The sequence below is a fragment of the Tiliqua scincoides genome, chromosome 5, assembly GCF_035046505.1.
Source record: "Tiliqua scincoides isolate rTilSci1 chromosome 5, rTilSci1.hap2, whole genome shotgun sequence".
NCBI classification, from domain to species: Eukaryota; Metazoa; Chordata; class Lepidosauria; order Squamata; family Scincidae; genus Tiliqua; species Tiliqua scincoides.
In genome coordinates this window covers 73,743,740-73,757,232 of record NC_089825.1, presented here as the reverse complement: position 1 = coordinate 73,757,232, position 13,493 = coordinate 73,743,740, and the positions used below count along the sequence as shown (strand labels likewise).

General features: G+C 40.9%; 1 protein-coding gene across 2 annotated transcripts in view; it reads left to right on the top strand.

Moving 5' to 3' along the window:
- Positions 1 to 13,493, top strand: part of SLC20A2 (solute carrier family 20 member 2) — an 83,924-nt gene that overhangs the window by 5,264 nt on the left and 65,167 nt on the right. The gene's annotated exons all lie outside the window — the stretch shown is intronic.

The following is a 13,493-nucleotide window of genomic DNA, read 5'->3' as shown; positions in this document are numbered from 1 at the left end:
AGTAACTCTCATTGACTATCATTGTTAAAAGAATATACATAGTAACTTTTTAAAAGTACATGTCTGTAACATATCCCCAAATGCAATCACACACCATGGTAGCATCAATTCTAATATATTAAAAATAAAATATTGAAATGAATGGGGACCCACCTGCAATTGGTTCGTGACCTAGTGGGTCCTGACCCACAGTTTGAGAAACACTGCATTAGTTAATTAGTGTGGTTGATTCTTTTGACCTGACCAGTGGACTACTTCCAGTTTTAGAATGGCTTATTTAAAAAAATCAAAATATAAGCTATACCATTTTTTTTAAAATAGCTAGGGAACTTGTAGGTAGAGTGAGTGTCTACCTCCATATTAATTCTTAATTACAGAGGTATGTTCTCTCACTCAGGATTGCTAAACACAAAGCATGTTCTATGCAAGAAAAGGGGCTTTCTTTTTCTCAGAAAGCAATAAAAAGCAAAGAACTCTTAGGTAATATGAAATAGAGATCCTCAGCAAAGCAGATATGCCCAGGCTAGCTCATAGTTACCTCTCTTTCTTGCTTTTGCAAGTTTAGTGTGAACTGACCAAGTTGTCATTGGTCAGTTTGAATTTGAGGTTAACCATTATGTTTTGGTGCTTGCAGCTTTGAATTTTTTTACCAGGACTATTCTGAAAATAAGTATTGCTTGGCTGTTAAAAAAACAAGACTTAAGGAAAACAACTTAATACTGCTCAGAAGTTAAATACCATGGCCACAATTCTTCTCCATGCAATCTCCATCTGAATTGAGTCAATTGTCATGTTGTGGAACAAGCTTCTTTATCTCCTCCACCAAGAATGTGCCTGCATTGTTATGCAGCCTGAGGCAAACTCTCATACCTCCCAGGTGATTGTCCTTTAAGGTCCTTTCTTTGAGGTCCCAGAACACAGTGGCCAAACAAAGTTTGTTTGGCAAGTTCCTTGTTTGGGCTGTTTGAGCAGTAAGCTCCATAAGACAACCTTAGTTCAATGAAACTTTCTCCAACAAGCAGCTAATGGCCATTGTGTTCTGGGAGCAGACCTTTGCTTTAAAGGACAACAATCACTTGGGAGGCAGGAGAGCTGTTAAGAACAAAAGGAGAGGAATGCAGACATCTGGCTGCTGCTTCTGCATGAAAATGCACACACACACAGTGACCTATAAAGCAGGTTGGGCTGAAGGGGGATAAAGAAACTTGTTCCAGGATATGATGATTGCCTCAATTCAGATGGAGATTGCAGTGTGGTCATGGTATTAACTTGATCAGTATTAAATTGTTTTCCTTAAGTATTGTTTGTTTTTTTTTAACATCCAAGCAGTGCTTACTTTCAGAACAGCCCTCTATTTAAATCCAGTAGATGTAGACTGGATGTCTACTATTTAAATCCAGTAGATGTAGACCTGGTTATCCTTATGCAGACATCACCTCATTGGAGCAAACAAATGTTCTTTCATCTGTTATGCTAAGATTAAGTGTTTATCAGAACCAAGTTTCGGAAGTCAGGAGTTGGAGAAACATTGTTGCCATGTACAGGTGAACGTCACAAGTGACGTTCTGACCAGTAATGGACTGTGTATGCGATGGTCTGTCACTGATATTGTTCCTTCCCCCAAGCTTCCAAAGCCAAGGGGAGCTGTGCTTCCTTTGCCTCCAAGAGCTTTTCTGAGCCCCGCAGAGGCAGCGAGTGTCTGCCTCTGTTTTTTGCCTTATAAGGTGTTCAAGCCTCTGAGTGCCTTATAAGGCAAAGTCACTTCCAGTTTCCCAGAAGAAACCAGAAGTTGCAATTTTTTGGCCAAAAAGGCGATTCTGAGCCTCACAGATGTGTGCTGCCTCTGCAGGGCTCAGAAAAGCCCCTGAAGGCAAGGGGAGCTCAGCTCCCCTCGGCTCCAGGGGCTTACAGGTGGTGTCATTTAGTGCTGGGCATCACTTGATGGCTGGGGTGCAAGAACGCATTCTCGTCATTAAATAATGCACACCTATATTTGCAGCAGAGAGAGTTAATTTGTTAGTTGCACAGCAGTAAGTAACCCATTCTGTGTCTCTAGTACATGTTGTTAACTTGTTTTACCAGGTAGGAAGTTCAAAATCTTACTTGACTTCTCATCCCAAGCAATTTTGTTACATGCAGAGTTTGGGAAGATTGTTCAGAGTTCCTTGCATTTGCTGTGCAATACAATTGCAAGACATTACTCGGAAACTGTAATTTAACCAGCTGTAGTTCGGATTCAGTTAATCAGTGTTTACTCCTCACCATTGACACTCCTCAATGTCTTTTCTAGTGGATGTTTGCTGGTATTCTTTTGTATAATTTTAGATTGTGAGCCCTTTTGGGACAAAGATTCATTATTTGATTTTTCTCTTTGTGAAGTTTTAGTTGAAATGCAGTATATAAATACCGTTAATAATAATAATAAATGAGGTGACAATTATACATAACTCTGGTATTTAGAAAGGAGCTGTCTTTCCTTTTTGTGTTTTTCATGGCATAGAAACAGTTGTTAAAGTCTTCATATCCTTGAAGTCATCCATCCCCTGTCATATCAACTGAGCCTTTCCAGTGAGAAGAGGGTCATGCAATACTGCTGACAGAATGCTTCAGACAAAAAGGTTTTCCCAAGTGCAGATTGAAGAGAAATAACTTCTTGTAATGTATTTGGAAATTATTGCTGCTACAATTAGAAAATGTACAAACAATTTGTAGTACAGAAATCATCGTCAAAGCTGTCAGTGTATCTTCTGTTGATAGACTTTTCCTCAGCTATGAACACTTGGGTAACTTTAGCATTTGGGTATATGGAAAGCAGGACCTGGAAAGCAGCAGTATTTTTCTTGTTAACTTGGATGCCCATGAACATCACCCCATATTAAATGAAAGTGAAAAATAACAGAAAAGCAAATGTAGTGAAACTTAGAGCAGTAAGTCTCTGGCTTGGTAGCCATTTTATGCATTCCATAAATAATAATAATAATAATAATAATAATAATAATAATAATACAGGTATTTATATACCGCCTTTCTTGGTCTTTATTCAAGATTTTATTCAAGGCGGTTTACATAGGCAGGCTAATTTAAATCCCCGTAGGGATTTTTACAACTGAAAGAAGGCTCTATCTTTCAAGAGCCACAACAATTCAGATGTTTCGTTCTGATCTGGCCTCCATCCTGGCCTCCATCCTCCCACGCTCAGAGCAGATGGAAATAGCTCGGCTCAGCTTGTCAGCTGCTTCAAGGTCGCACGGTGCCAGTGGCCTCGAACTGGCAACCTTGTGGATGTTATCTTCAGGCAAATGGAGGCTCTATCCTCTAGACCAGACCTCCTGCCCTGGAAGGAGGCTGGAATGACTGGGACAATACCTCCATTGCTGCCTCTGGTCACAGCAACTGCATTTAGATGTGTTGCATTTAGAGGTGTTTTCTTCAAAACATAAGCAACCATGGAGAAATACATTCTGACATCTACACATCCACAGAAAATGTTGTATGACAGGTGTAGGATTGGGCTGTTAAGTCCAGTCCTGTCAAATAAGAAGAAGAACTTTGGGGGGGGGGGGGGGAGAAGAAAAACATGAAAGGGGTAGTGGCATAACAGCTTGAACAATATTACACCAAAATACTATAGAAAACATGAACAATACAAGAAAGCAAAATTACTTAAAGAACATAACATTGTATGTAATTATTCCAAATAATCTTTTGAAGGGAATTCTCAGTTAAAGCAGTGTCAGTGGTATGCATATGTTAATATTTATATAGCAAAGGAAGTTGGAAACAAGCTATAAGCTACTTCATAAGGTAACTTTCATTGTCTTTCACTATGCATGGTCTTCCAGTCAAGTACCCATGAAACAACATCAAGTGATAGAATCTGAAGTATTTTTGCGGATATTATTGTTACCAGGTATGTGGCTGAAACATGAATGAAGAGATTCTGGTTTGTTAGAGCAATACAGGATTACTTCTGACTACACACCTTCATGGAAGAGAATTCAACATCATTCAGGTGACTGCAAAATTGAAAATGGAGAACTCTGAATTCCATGGCAGTCTGAACTAAAACAATCACTGCAGCAGATGATGATATCTGCATATTCTTCCTCAACTTTTTATAAAGAATTTTCTGAATAAAATGTTATCAGAATAATCTCTTTGCAATTTGTTCATCATTCATGCGTATTGACTACCTTTTTGTAAGGGAGAAAATCTAAAACTTTGGAATTGGGACATAAGTTTTTAAAAGTTTCAAAGGAAAATGAGGAAGGGCGCAATCCTAACCAACTTTCCAGCACTGGCATAGCTGTGTCAGTGATGCTTGTGTTGCATCCTGCAGTTGGCGGGCAGTCATGGAGGCCTCCTCAAGGTAGGGCAATGTTGCATTGCCTCGGAGTTGCATTGCCCTTACATCAGTGCTGGAAAATTGGTTAGGAACTCTCTTAACTTGGCTCTGTACCATGTACTTGGTTTTTAAATTTTAGGGGATAGGTGAGCATTTAATGTCTTGTGTGACCATTTCTGTTGATTCTTTATTTTCAGGGGGAAAAAATTAAACCATTTGAATGCAAAGCTGCAGCAAACTATGCCATAACGTGTCTGAATCTCTTTTATCAGCCTTCAGCTTTTTGACTGACGTGAAACTGCCTATTGTCATAGACGGTCATATAACTGCCTATTTGTTATATTTAGTAAAACCCTTGATGTCTGAGCTTCGTGTTTAAGAGGATTTTTCCTAAGAAAATACCTGCTTGCAGAGAAGCAATAGTATAGTTCAGGGCTTGACAAAGTCTAGGTGCCTAGTTGCCATGGAGATCCACTGTGGCACCTAGAGAATGGTGGCAAGGTAAGGGACAGCTGTTGCTGTAAGGTGCAGCATCTACTGCCTCAGCTGCAGTAGTGTTTGGGTCTTGTTGTTTGTGCTGGGCTGTCCTGGAGGGCAGGTGACAGCAGCAGCAGGAGAAATGGCTGAAGTGATAGCTGTGGGGCTGGGGGAGGCAGCTTCTGCTCAGAAGAGGGAGAGGAGACTTGGTTATGGAGGGAGACTCGTTCACATGCTGGGGTGGGATGCGTGTCACACAGAGCACACACTCTTCCCTCCAATAGGCCCCTTAGGTGTGTTTGTCTGCCCCTTCACTACAGCAGCCTCTGCACCAGCTTGGAAGGAGAAAAGGGGAGGGGGGAGCTTGTTTTTCAGTCAGAAGTGAGCCCAATGAGTTCGTTGTGTCTTGGTTCCCAGTAAATGTGTATGGAATTCCAGCTTTCATGTAATGTATTTTAACTTCAGCTTCTTGCTGTAACTTTATTTTTGGAGCGAAGCCTTTAGGACTTTTTTTGCTGGCACATTGCCATTTGCCAAATTTTCCTACCACCACAAGGGTTGAAAATTTGTGTTTAAATGCTTGTTTATATGTAAAATCTAATGTGTATTATTCACTGGTAGCACATGAGATTTTGAGGAAGGGGTGTTGGTGGTGGTATTTGTGTTAAAGCAAAACACTGAAAGCTGAAAAGTTTTTCTGGCTTCTAAATTTTGGGGATATCTCCCAAGATAGAAAGCAAGTTTGTTCAGCCTTGATGTGGTTAGTGCTCAAATAATTTTCAGTAGGTAGGGTGGGTTTCAGTAATGTTGGGTTTTCTGGAAAACCTTGGTTGGGAAAATGTCTAATGCCCTGAATTGGTTTGGGACCTGACTTGGCATATTTTAGCAAACATAACAAAAATGATCATGTTTCCTTCACATAATCTCTAGTTTTCACAAAGACTACTTTGTACTTACGTGTGTAAGTTTGTATGTGTAATGAGAGAAGACTTCTGCTTATAAAATTCAGTAGATAGCTCAATCTCTTGAACCTTGAGGTATTTACCAGATTTTGCCTCCGCTGCCTCCATCTCTAATATATGGTACTACAGCCATAAGCGTACATTCCTACAAAAATTGCCATTATGCTGGATATGAAGTGCTTTGCTCTCTCTAAAATGACATACAAATACTAATTAAGGTATCTGGTAGCATCTATTGAATTCAAACCACCGTCTCTCAGTTGTTAACTTAGGGCCCAATCCTATCCAACTTTCCAGCACTGGCGCAACTGCAATGCAGCCCCAGGGTAAGGGAACAAATGTTCCCATACCTTGAGGAGGCCTCTGTGACTGCCTTCCCACAACAGGATGCAGTGCATGCCCCATTGGCACAGCTGCACTGGAAAATTGGATAGAATTTGGCCCTTAGATCTCAAGCTGTTTTTGACACCTATTTTTGAAACTTATTTTTAATAAGGATAGTTAATATTGTATTCTAATAGAATAAAATGCTGTAGGGACATGGTGTTGACTAAAATGCCACGTGTCATTCTCAAAATATAGATTGCAGTGGACTTTTGACTTGAATGTAGGATGTCAATTCTGAGTGCCTCTTTAAGAAGGATGCATGTTGGTTGTGCAAGGGTGTTTTTATTTATGGAACTTGTCTCGGATATCTTTCCATGAATAGACCAGCTGTCAAGAACTTTAACCAGCTTTTAGCAACAAGTTGCTGGGGTTTTAGCAACAAGTTGCTGGCAACAAGAAGACTGTTGCAAACTCAGTGTTGTTAGCTATGTGAATCTGTATAGTCAACAGTATATTATATATAATGTATCTTTCACAGTAACTTCACAAATTGTAACATTTACATTATGGTTGAATTACTAAAGTAGCAAAATGCTTATGCTTGAAGATGCCTTACTGAGAGCACTGAGTGAATGTGTGTTAAAATACATGTGTCATGTGAGCTACTCAAGTATTCGTTAAATTAGTATGCTTGAGAATGTTCCCAAACATATGGTCCAATTAGTGTGTTTACATAGATGATGTAATTAAAAACCCCGCATTGGCTATATAATAGACATAATATATAATGTACACTTGATCTTTTTTGCATTCCATCTTGCTTTAACAATATTCAAACATGGTACACATCACAAGAATGATTAGACTCCCCTTTCATTGTCTAATGTGAAAAGTCAGTGCTTCATGTCTCACTGTTAGGTGGAGGCAAAATCAGTTTGGGTCATTGTTCTGTGAGATTGATTCAGATCTGTATGTAGTCTTTCTAACATCTGACCACGTATTATTTGGAGTACCGTTTATTTTGCACATGCATAATCTTGTAGCATGTAGCTTTATCCCAGGAGTTTGTGACTGAGATGGCATTATCATCATTATGTTGATCCGTGCACCATATCAAGTGCTTTTCTTAAATGGCATTGCAATCTGTGGGTAGTGTAACATGCTTGTTTCAGTACTGATATTGTCTCTGTGGTGGCAAACATATAAACAAATCATGTGGTGGCAAACAAATCATGGTGGCAAACATGTAAAGCATTCCTTACTTACTGTTCTTAGGTTTTTTTTGTTTTTTTTTAAAAAGAACTGGATCTTCTTTCATAGTTGCAACGAAGAGAAGAAAAGCATGGTATTAAAGGCTTTCCACACTTGCCTTGAATGCCATTTACCAGTTAGCTACAAGACAAAAATGGAAAGAATTGTGCAGAAGCCACACTGAGTTGTAACAGTAACATGCAAGTTACTGTTCAGACGCAAGTGTCTGTTTCCTCAAGGCCTTTCTGTCTTTAGAGGACACTTTTAAAAAGTTGGAATAGAACTCATTGGGGAATGATGTGGTGTGGAAAAGAACTTACTTAGGACTGTGCGTGCTCTCTCTTTGGTGTGTTTGTCACCTCTGAATGTTGTACCTTAAAAGAGAGAGAACAATCCTTTGGCTGGGTAGAATAAAGTTGTGGTGAACATTCTTTTGCACATGCACACCTTAAGTAAACAATTCAATAAGAATCAACAGCAACAAAAATGAGGAAATAAGTCAAGTGCTCAGAATGTCTTGACTTGCATTCTCATATAGATTAGATTGCTTCCAGTACATGTGTGCCCCGCTGTCTGTGGAAGATGCGTTCCTACCTCTCCTGCGGATACCGGAAACCGTGGATACGGGACTGCCCCCCCCTCGCGTGTCCATTTATCTGTTTTAAAGTCTTACTGGGTGAAGAAAATATTTGTTAAATGGAGCGCTGTAAGCCTACAGGTTTACAGCACTTTGCAAGCTGCCTCCCCCAGCCAGCACATTTGGAAAAAACTGAAGGAAGTTAACAGGAAATGCGAACTGTTTCTGCAGCCGGAACGCTTTCAAAAACTCCGACTTATTTTTGCAGGTGTAGACTTACAGCGCTCAGTTTAAGAAAACTTTTCCTCATCCAGTAAGGCTTTAAACCAGGTAAATGGGCACCCAGGAGGGGGACGTGGGGCCCCCTGCAACCAAAGATATGACCCCCCGTATTCAAGAAAAAGATGCAATTGCTGCATAAATTATCTATTAACTTATGTGGAAGATTCATAACATGGAATTGCATGGTTACATACCACATAGCAGTCACATTAGAAACTCACTGCATGGCAGCCCTAACCGTGTGGAGAGCTAGTTTCCCATATTCCTCATTACATGGGAATCATATGTTTCCTCATCGACTGCTTCCCTGTGTTCTTGTGGCTGTATGGTAATAGGGGCTGCTGTATCCACAGTTTCACTTATCTGCTGTTCAGCAAATGTGGCCACCCTGCATTGGACACTCTTTTGAGCTACGCAGAGGCTACGTATGTCTGCCTGCTGCCTCTACAGAGCTCAGAAGTGCCTCCTGGTCCTGATCAGCCAGCTTTGAGGGTTCAGAGACCTTGTGTATCCCCAAACACACAGTTTGGGAACCTCTGATTAATGAGGATGTGGAGGGAACATCCTGCAATTCCATGGTTTCCAGTACAGAATCCCCCATGGATACCAGGGCACCACTGTAGTTAGCCAGAGGCTACAGAGTTAGCTACAGAGTTATCCAGAGGCTACAGAGACTCTCTCTCCATACAGAGATGCATGCAAGATTTTCAGTGGTTAACTTACCTCTTATAAATTTTTGAGTAAACTTCCCTCTTAAAATTGCATCGAACTATTTTCAGTAGTGATAATCAAACCTTTTTTTAATTAGCTGGCAATGATACTTCCTCTACTTAGCTGGGAGAACAGCTTTCCACTCTTGGCAAGCATGGGTAAAAAAGAATGTAATTCCATTCTTAGAAACTTGGGTTCAGAAACTGCATACAGCTTTGTAGCGTTCATTATATTTTTTTCTTAGAAAACATTGAGTGAAATTTAGGGTTTAAGTGACTCAAAGGCAAACTGTTATCCATCCTTCACTCCTGTGATGTTTCCTGTTTTGCTTCTTGAGATACAGGTATCATGATGGGAAGCGCTTCTGGGACAAGTTGGAATGAAGAAGCACAAAATCAAGATGCTCGTTCAAGCTGTCATTGTATACATGGGATATTTCTGAGATCTGTCTCTAAGAGGAAAACCAGCAAAGTTGAAAAATGGAAGTTGGTGACTTCAGAATCTGAGAGAGACTTCACTTATTTATCCTAAATCTCCAACTCCTATGAATGGTGGCATTTTCCTTTTCATTCTGGACAGTTTTACAGTTCTAATTTCATCAGTGCCTCTGCAAAATCTTTTGTATTTGCTGCTGCAGGAAAATAACCAACTGTTTGTGTATGGAACATATTACTCAATATAGTTTGGATCTTGCATGCCCCTAACAAAGAGAGAAATAGTAAATTTCAAACTATCACACAAGTGAAGGATTTTGCATCTTCAAGCAAATTATTTTTTCAATAGGGATTATTAAACTCACATCTCAAGTTTTGATAATAGACTATAACTAAGTATTGTGCATGTCTTGAGAAATGGTTTTCTGTCCACTACTATAGGGTGCATTTGAAAATTGTGAACAAAAAAACTTGCTTGGGGGAGATGTTGATCAGCTGCTTAGACATCCTTGAAGTTTGTCACATATTTTCTTTCCTTATTTTTATTGGGGGGGGGGGCAGAAGCTTTGACTTGACAGGGTGGATGTTGACTGCTCTCCATTGAACATAGTTTGGAATGATGCACTTCTTAAAAACTGCTAGATTAATTGAACTCATGCATTAGCTGACCAAAATTTCCAAAATGTTGTGTGTGGGGGTATTGGGTACCTAGTGATGTATGGGTAATATTATATTTCTGTTGAAGCTATGACCCTGAAAGATTTTTTCCAGGTTAGTTAAGCTAGCTTTTCTTTTTGTTGTGTGGACCACTTTGAGAACTCCATTGAAAGGAGGTATAGAAATATCCTTAATCGGGCAAGTGCCACTTCTAGTGGCCCCCAAGCACTCCAGTGGAGCCTTTTAGTACCGCTTGTAAGCAGTGTGAAACACTTCATAGCTGGAGAAGCAACGTGCATCTCCTCCAGAATCGGAGGAGGCACGCACCACTTCCCACTGTCCTGAGGGCTACCCCCTCCACTCTCATTAAAGAGGGGTACCTCAGATGCAGCCGGAAACAGTGCCGAGAGTGGCTGCAGGAGCACAGCCACTCTGTGATGTTCCTTGCTGGTGTGAGCGCCACCCCCTGCCCTTTAGTGGAGGAAATGGGGGCAGCCCTGAGGGTGGCATGGAACACTCCTGCAGCCGCTGTTGCCGCGGTTCTTGCCATACCGTGGTGGTGGGCAGGTTGCAGCAGTGCCCCCCCCAGTGCAGCACCTGGGGCATTTACCCCTCTTGTCCCCCTCTAGGTATGCTACCTGATAGTGACTTGTGTCATAGGCCAACAGAGTATATAAAATGTCATGCATGTTAGGTTGATAAAGTGAGGACATAATGAGACAGAAAATGAACCACAAAAGACTCTTGGGTTGCAGAAGTAACATATTAGAAATTAGTAAAGATTACAATGTATTTTGAACTCCCAGTCTCCATCTGGAGAACCTGATTAACTTCAACATCTCATTCAAAGAAGGAACTTAGTTCCTTCCTGCAGGAGTTCTCCCTTCTGGTTTTATGGGGTGTTTATCCCTTCTGGGATTATGGGTTCCCACACTATGAGGTGCAATTTCCTGGACCACTTTATGGGAAGATACTTCTAAACCAGGGGTGTCCAAACCCCGGCTCTGGGGCCACTTGTGGCCCTCGAGACCTCTCAATGCGGCCCTCAGGGAGTCCCCAGTCTCCAATGAGCCTCTGGCCCTCCGGAGATTTGTTGGAGCCCACACTGGCCCAACGCAACTGCTCTCAGCGTGAGGGCGACTGTTTGACCTCTCACCTGACCTGTGGGATGAGGGCTCCCTCCACTGCTTGTTTCACATCTGTGATGCAGTGGCAGCAGCAAAGGAAAGGCCAGCCTTGCTTTGTGCAAGGCCTTTTATAGTCCTTGAGCTACTGCAAGACCTTCATTCATTCATATAAGTTCATCTTTAATATTTTCATTTATGTAAACTTATGTAAATTTATTCAAATTTTAAATGTAAATTAATTCTTTTTTTCCCCAGCCCCACTCTGGCACAGTGTCAGAGAGATGATGTGGCCCTCCTGCCAAAAACTTTGGACACCCCTGTTCTAAACTGTGCCATGTGTTTTAGTGATGCATTTTGGTGTTAAGAAAAAATCTGAACCTTTTTTTGCTTTATTCAGATTCTCATCTATATATATACTTGAACCAGTACTCAACAAGAATGAGCCTACCGGCTTGTATCCAAAAAAAGTGAATTAGGATTAATCACCATTGAAATAAATGACTTAAAGTCCTATTAATTGAGTATTTCCAAAGGAAGTGAATCAAGATTAACAGTTTGGTGCAGATAGATCTTTCTTGCATTTGAATAGTGCTGCTGTTTGTCACAATGTGAACAGAACAGGGCGTGTTCTACAGAATGTTTTCAGTGTTTTTTGCGCTGAAATATCTTTCAGTAGAAAGAGCTCTACAGAGCTCTATTTGGACATCTAATGTCAAAAGTTCAGTGTCCACTTCTAGTCCAGTGTTTCTCAAAGTGTATTCCTAGGAATCCTGGGCTCCATAAGACTCCTTTATGGGCTCTCGATCACACCTACTGTAAGTGGCCACCATCTGTTCAGTGCTTTGGCACTCTGCTCATGTGCCAGGTGCTCTGGGGCACCAGTGGGGCTCTCCAGAACTCTGTTTAAGAGTTTAAAGAGCTATGGTGACTGTAAAGTTTAAGAACTGCTGTTTTAGACTATCTTAGAACTGAACTGTATTTTGTCTGTAATGTTGTCCATTTTTCCTTGAACCTTTGGCTCAGTTTGTCTTTGTACCATTATCTTTGTATCAAAAATTCAGTTACAGAAGAGTTGCATGAATATATGGTATCCGTAACCATGAAAATGCATTCTGAGGTAATTTTTTGGAATTGGTGACTTGAAACAATACCATAAAGCAGGGATCAGCAACCTTCTTTCCCTTAGGGACCGAACATCGGGTCCATCAATAGTAAGAACACATGTGTGACTATCCTGATTAGGCCATAAAGCTAAGAAGAGAGATAGGCATAGCGGAGAGATGCATGCCAAGACAAAGAATGACACTCAAAGGAAGCTTCTGCCCTTAGTCTGCTTACACTGTAAACCTTACAGAGACAGAATTACAAACCTGAATTCTTTTTCAGGATCACAGAGGGCTGGGTGGATATATCTTTTTGAGACTATGGGCTGGATAATTTTGGGTGGCAGGCAAGATGTGACTCTCAGGCCATAGGTTGCCAATCCCTTCCTTTAAGTAAGGCATAGATCTCTTGCATACTTTGTAGATGGATCCAGAACTACCTTGTGTGAATGGAAAGATACTTTTACTTGCGCACTGAGGCCTCCCCCCCCACAATTTCTTCTGGTTTCTCCCACTGCAGTCCCCTACAGTCCATCTCAGATGGTTCCTTGTCCCATGAGCAATTTGGGGTGTATGTGGAGGTTGGTTGCAGTTGAGAGGTGGAGGTATGAAAGTCCTATTTTGTGATTGAAATTTTGCTCTTTTCTAGATTTAGCATGTTTGTCTAGTCTGATAAGAGAGACAGTAATACAGTTATAGGTAATCTTTTTGAACAAATTCAAAATAAGTGGAATTTATTAGTGGAACCACTACTTGCAATTGTTATAATGATGTTAACCCATTAGGGTTGCTCAGGATACAGCTTTATAGAAGGGAGGAATTGAGAAACACAGTTTGAGCAATCTGTTTTGATTATTTTTCTTGCTCCAAAATTGTATACTGGTATTTCATAAAATATATACAGATCGGCCCTCAGTATCTGCAGAGTTACATTCTAGGAACTTCTGTGGATGCCAAAATCCATGGATAACTGAATCAGCGGATTTTGGACCCCTTAAAACCTCCAAAAGCAACTGGAGCTAAGCTCAGAGGAACTGGAAGTTGTTGGTTTTTTTTGCCTGAAATGGGCAATGTGAGACCTACAGAGGCCAAAGGTGGATGCTATGACCTCTGTAGGCCTCAGAACACTCTCTGGAGGCTAACCTCCAGGTGGTCCCTCCACCACAGGTTCAGGATAACGAGGGTTTGTTACCAAAAGGGCTGTTTTGTTTAGGGGAATTATTACACTGCCCTTATTGGA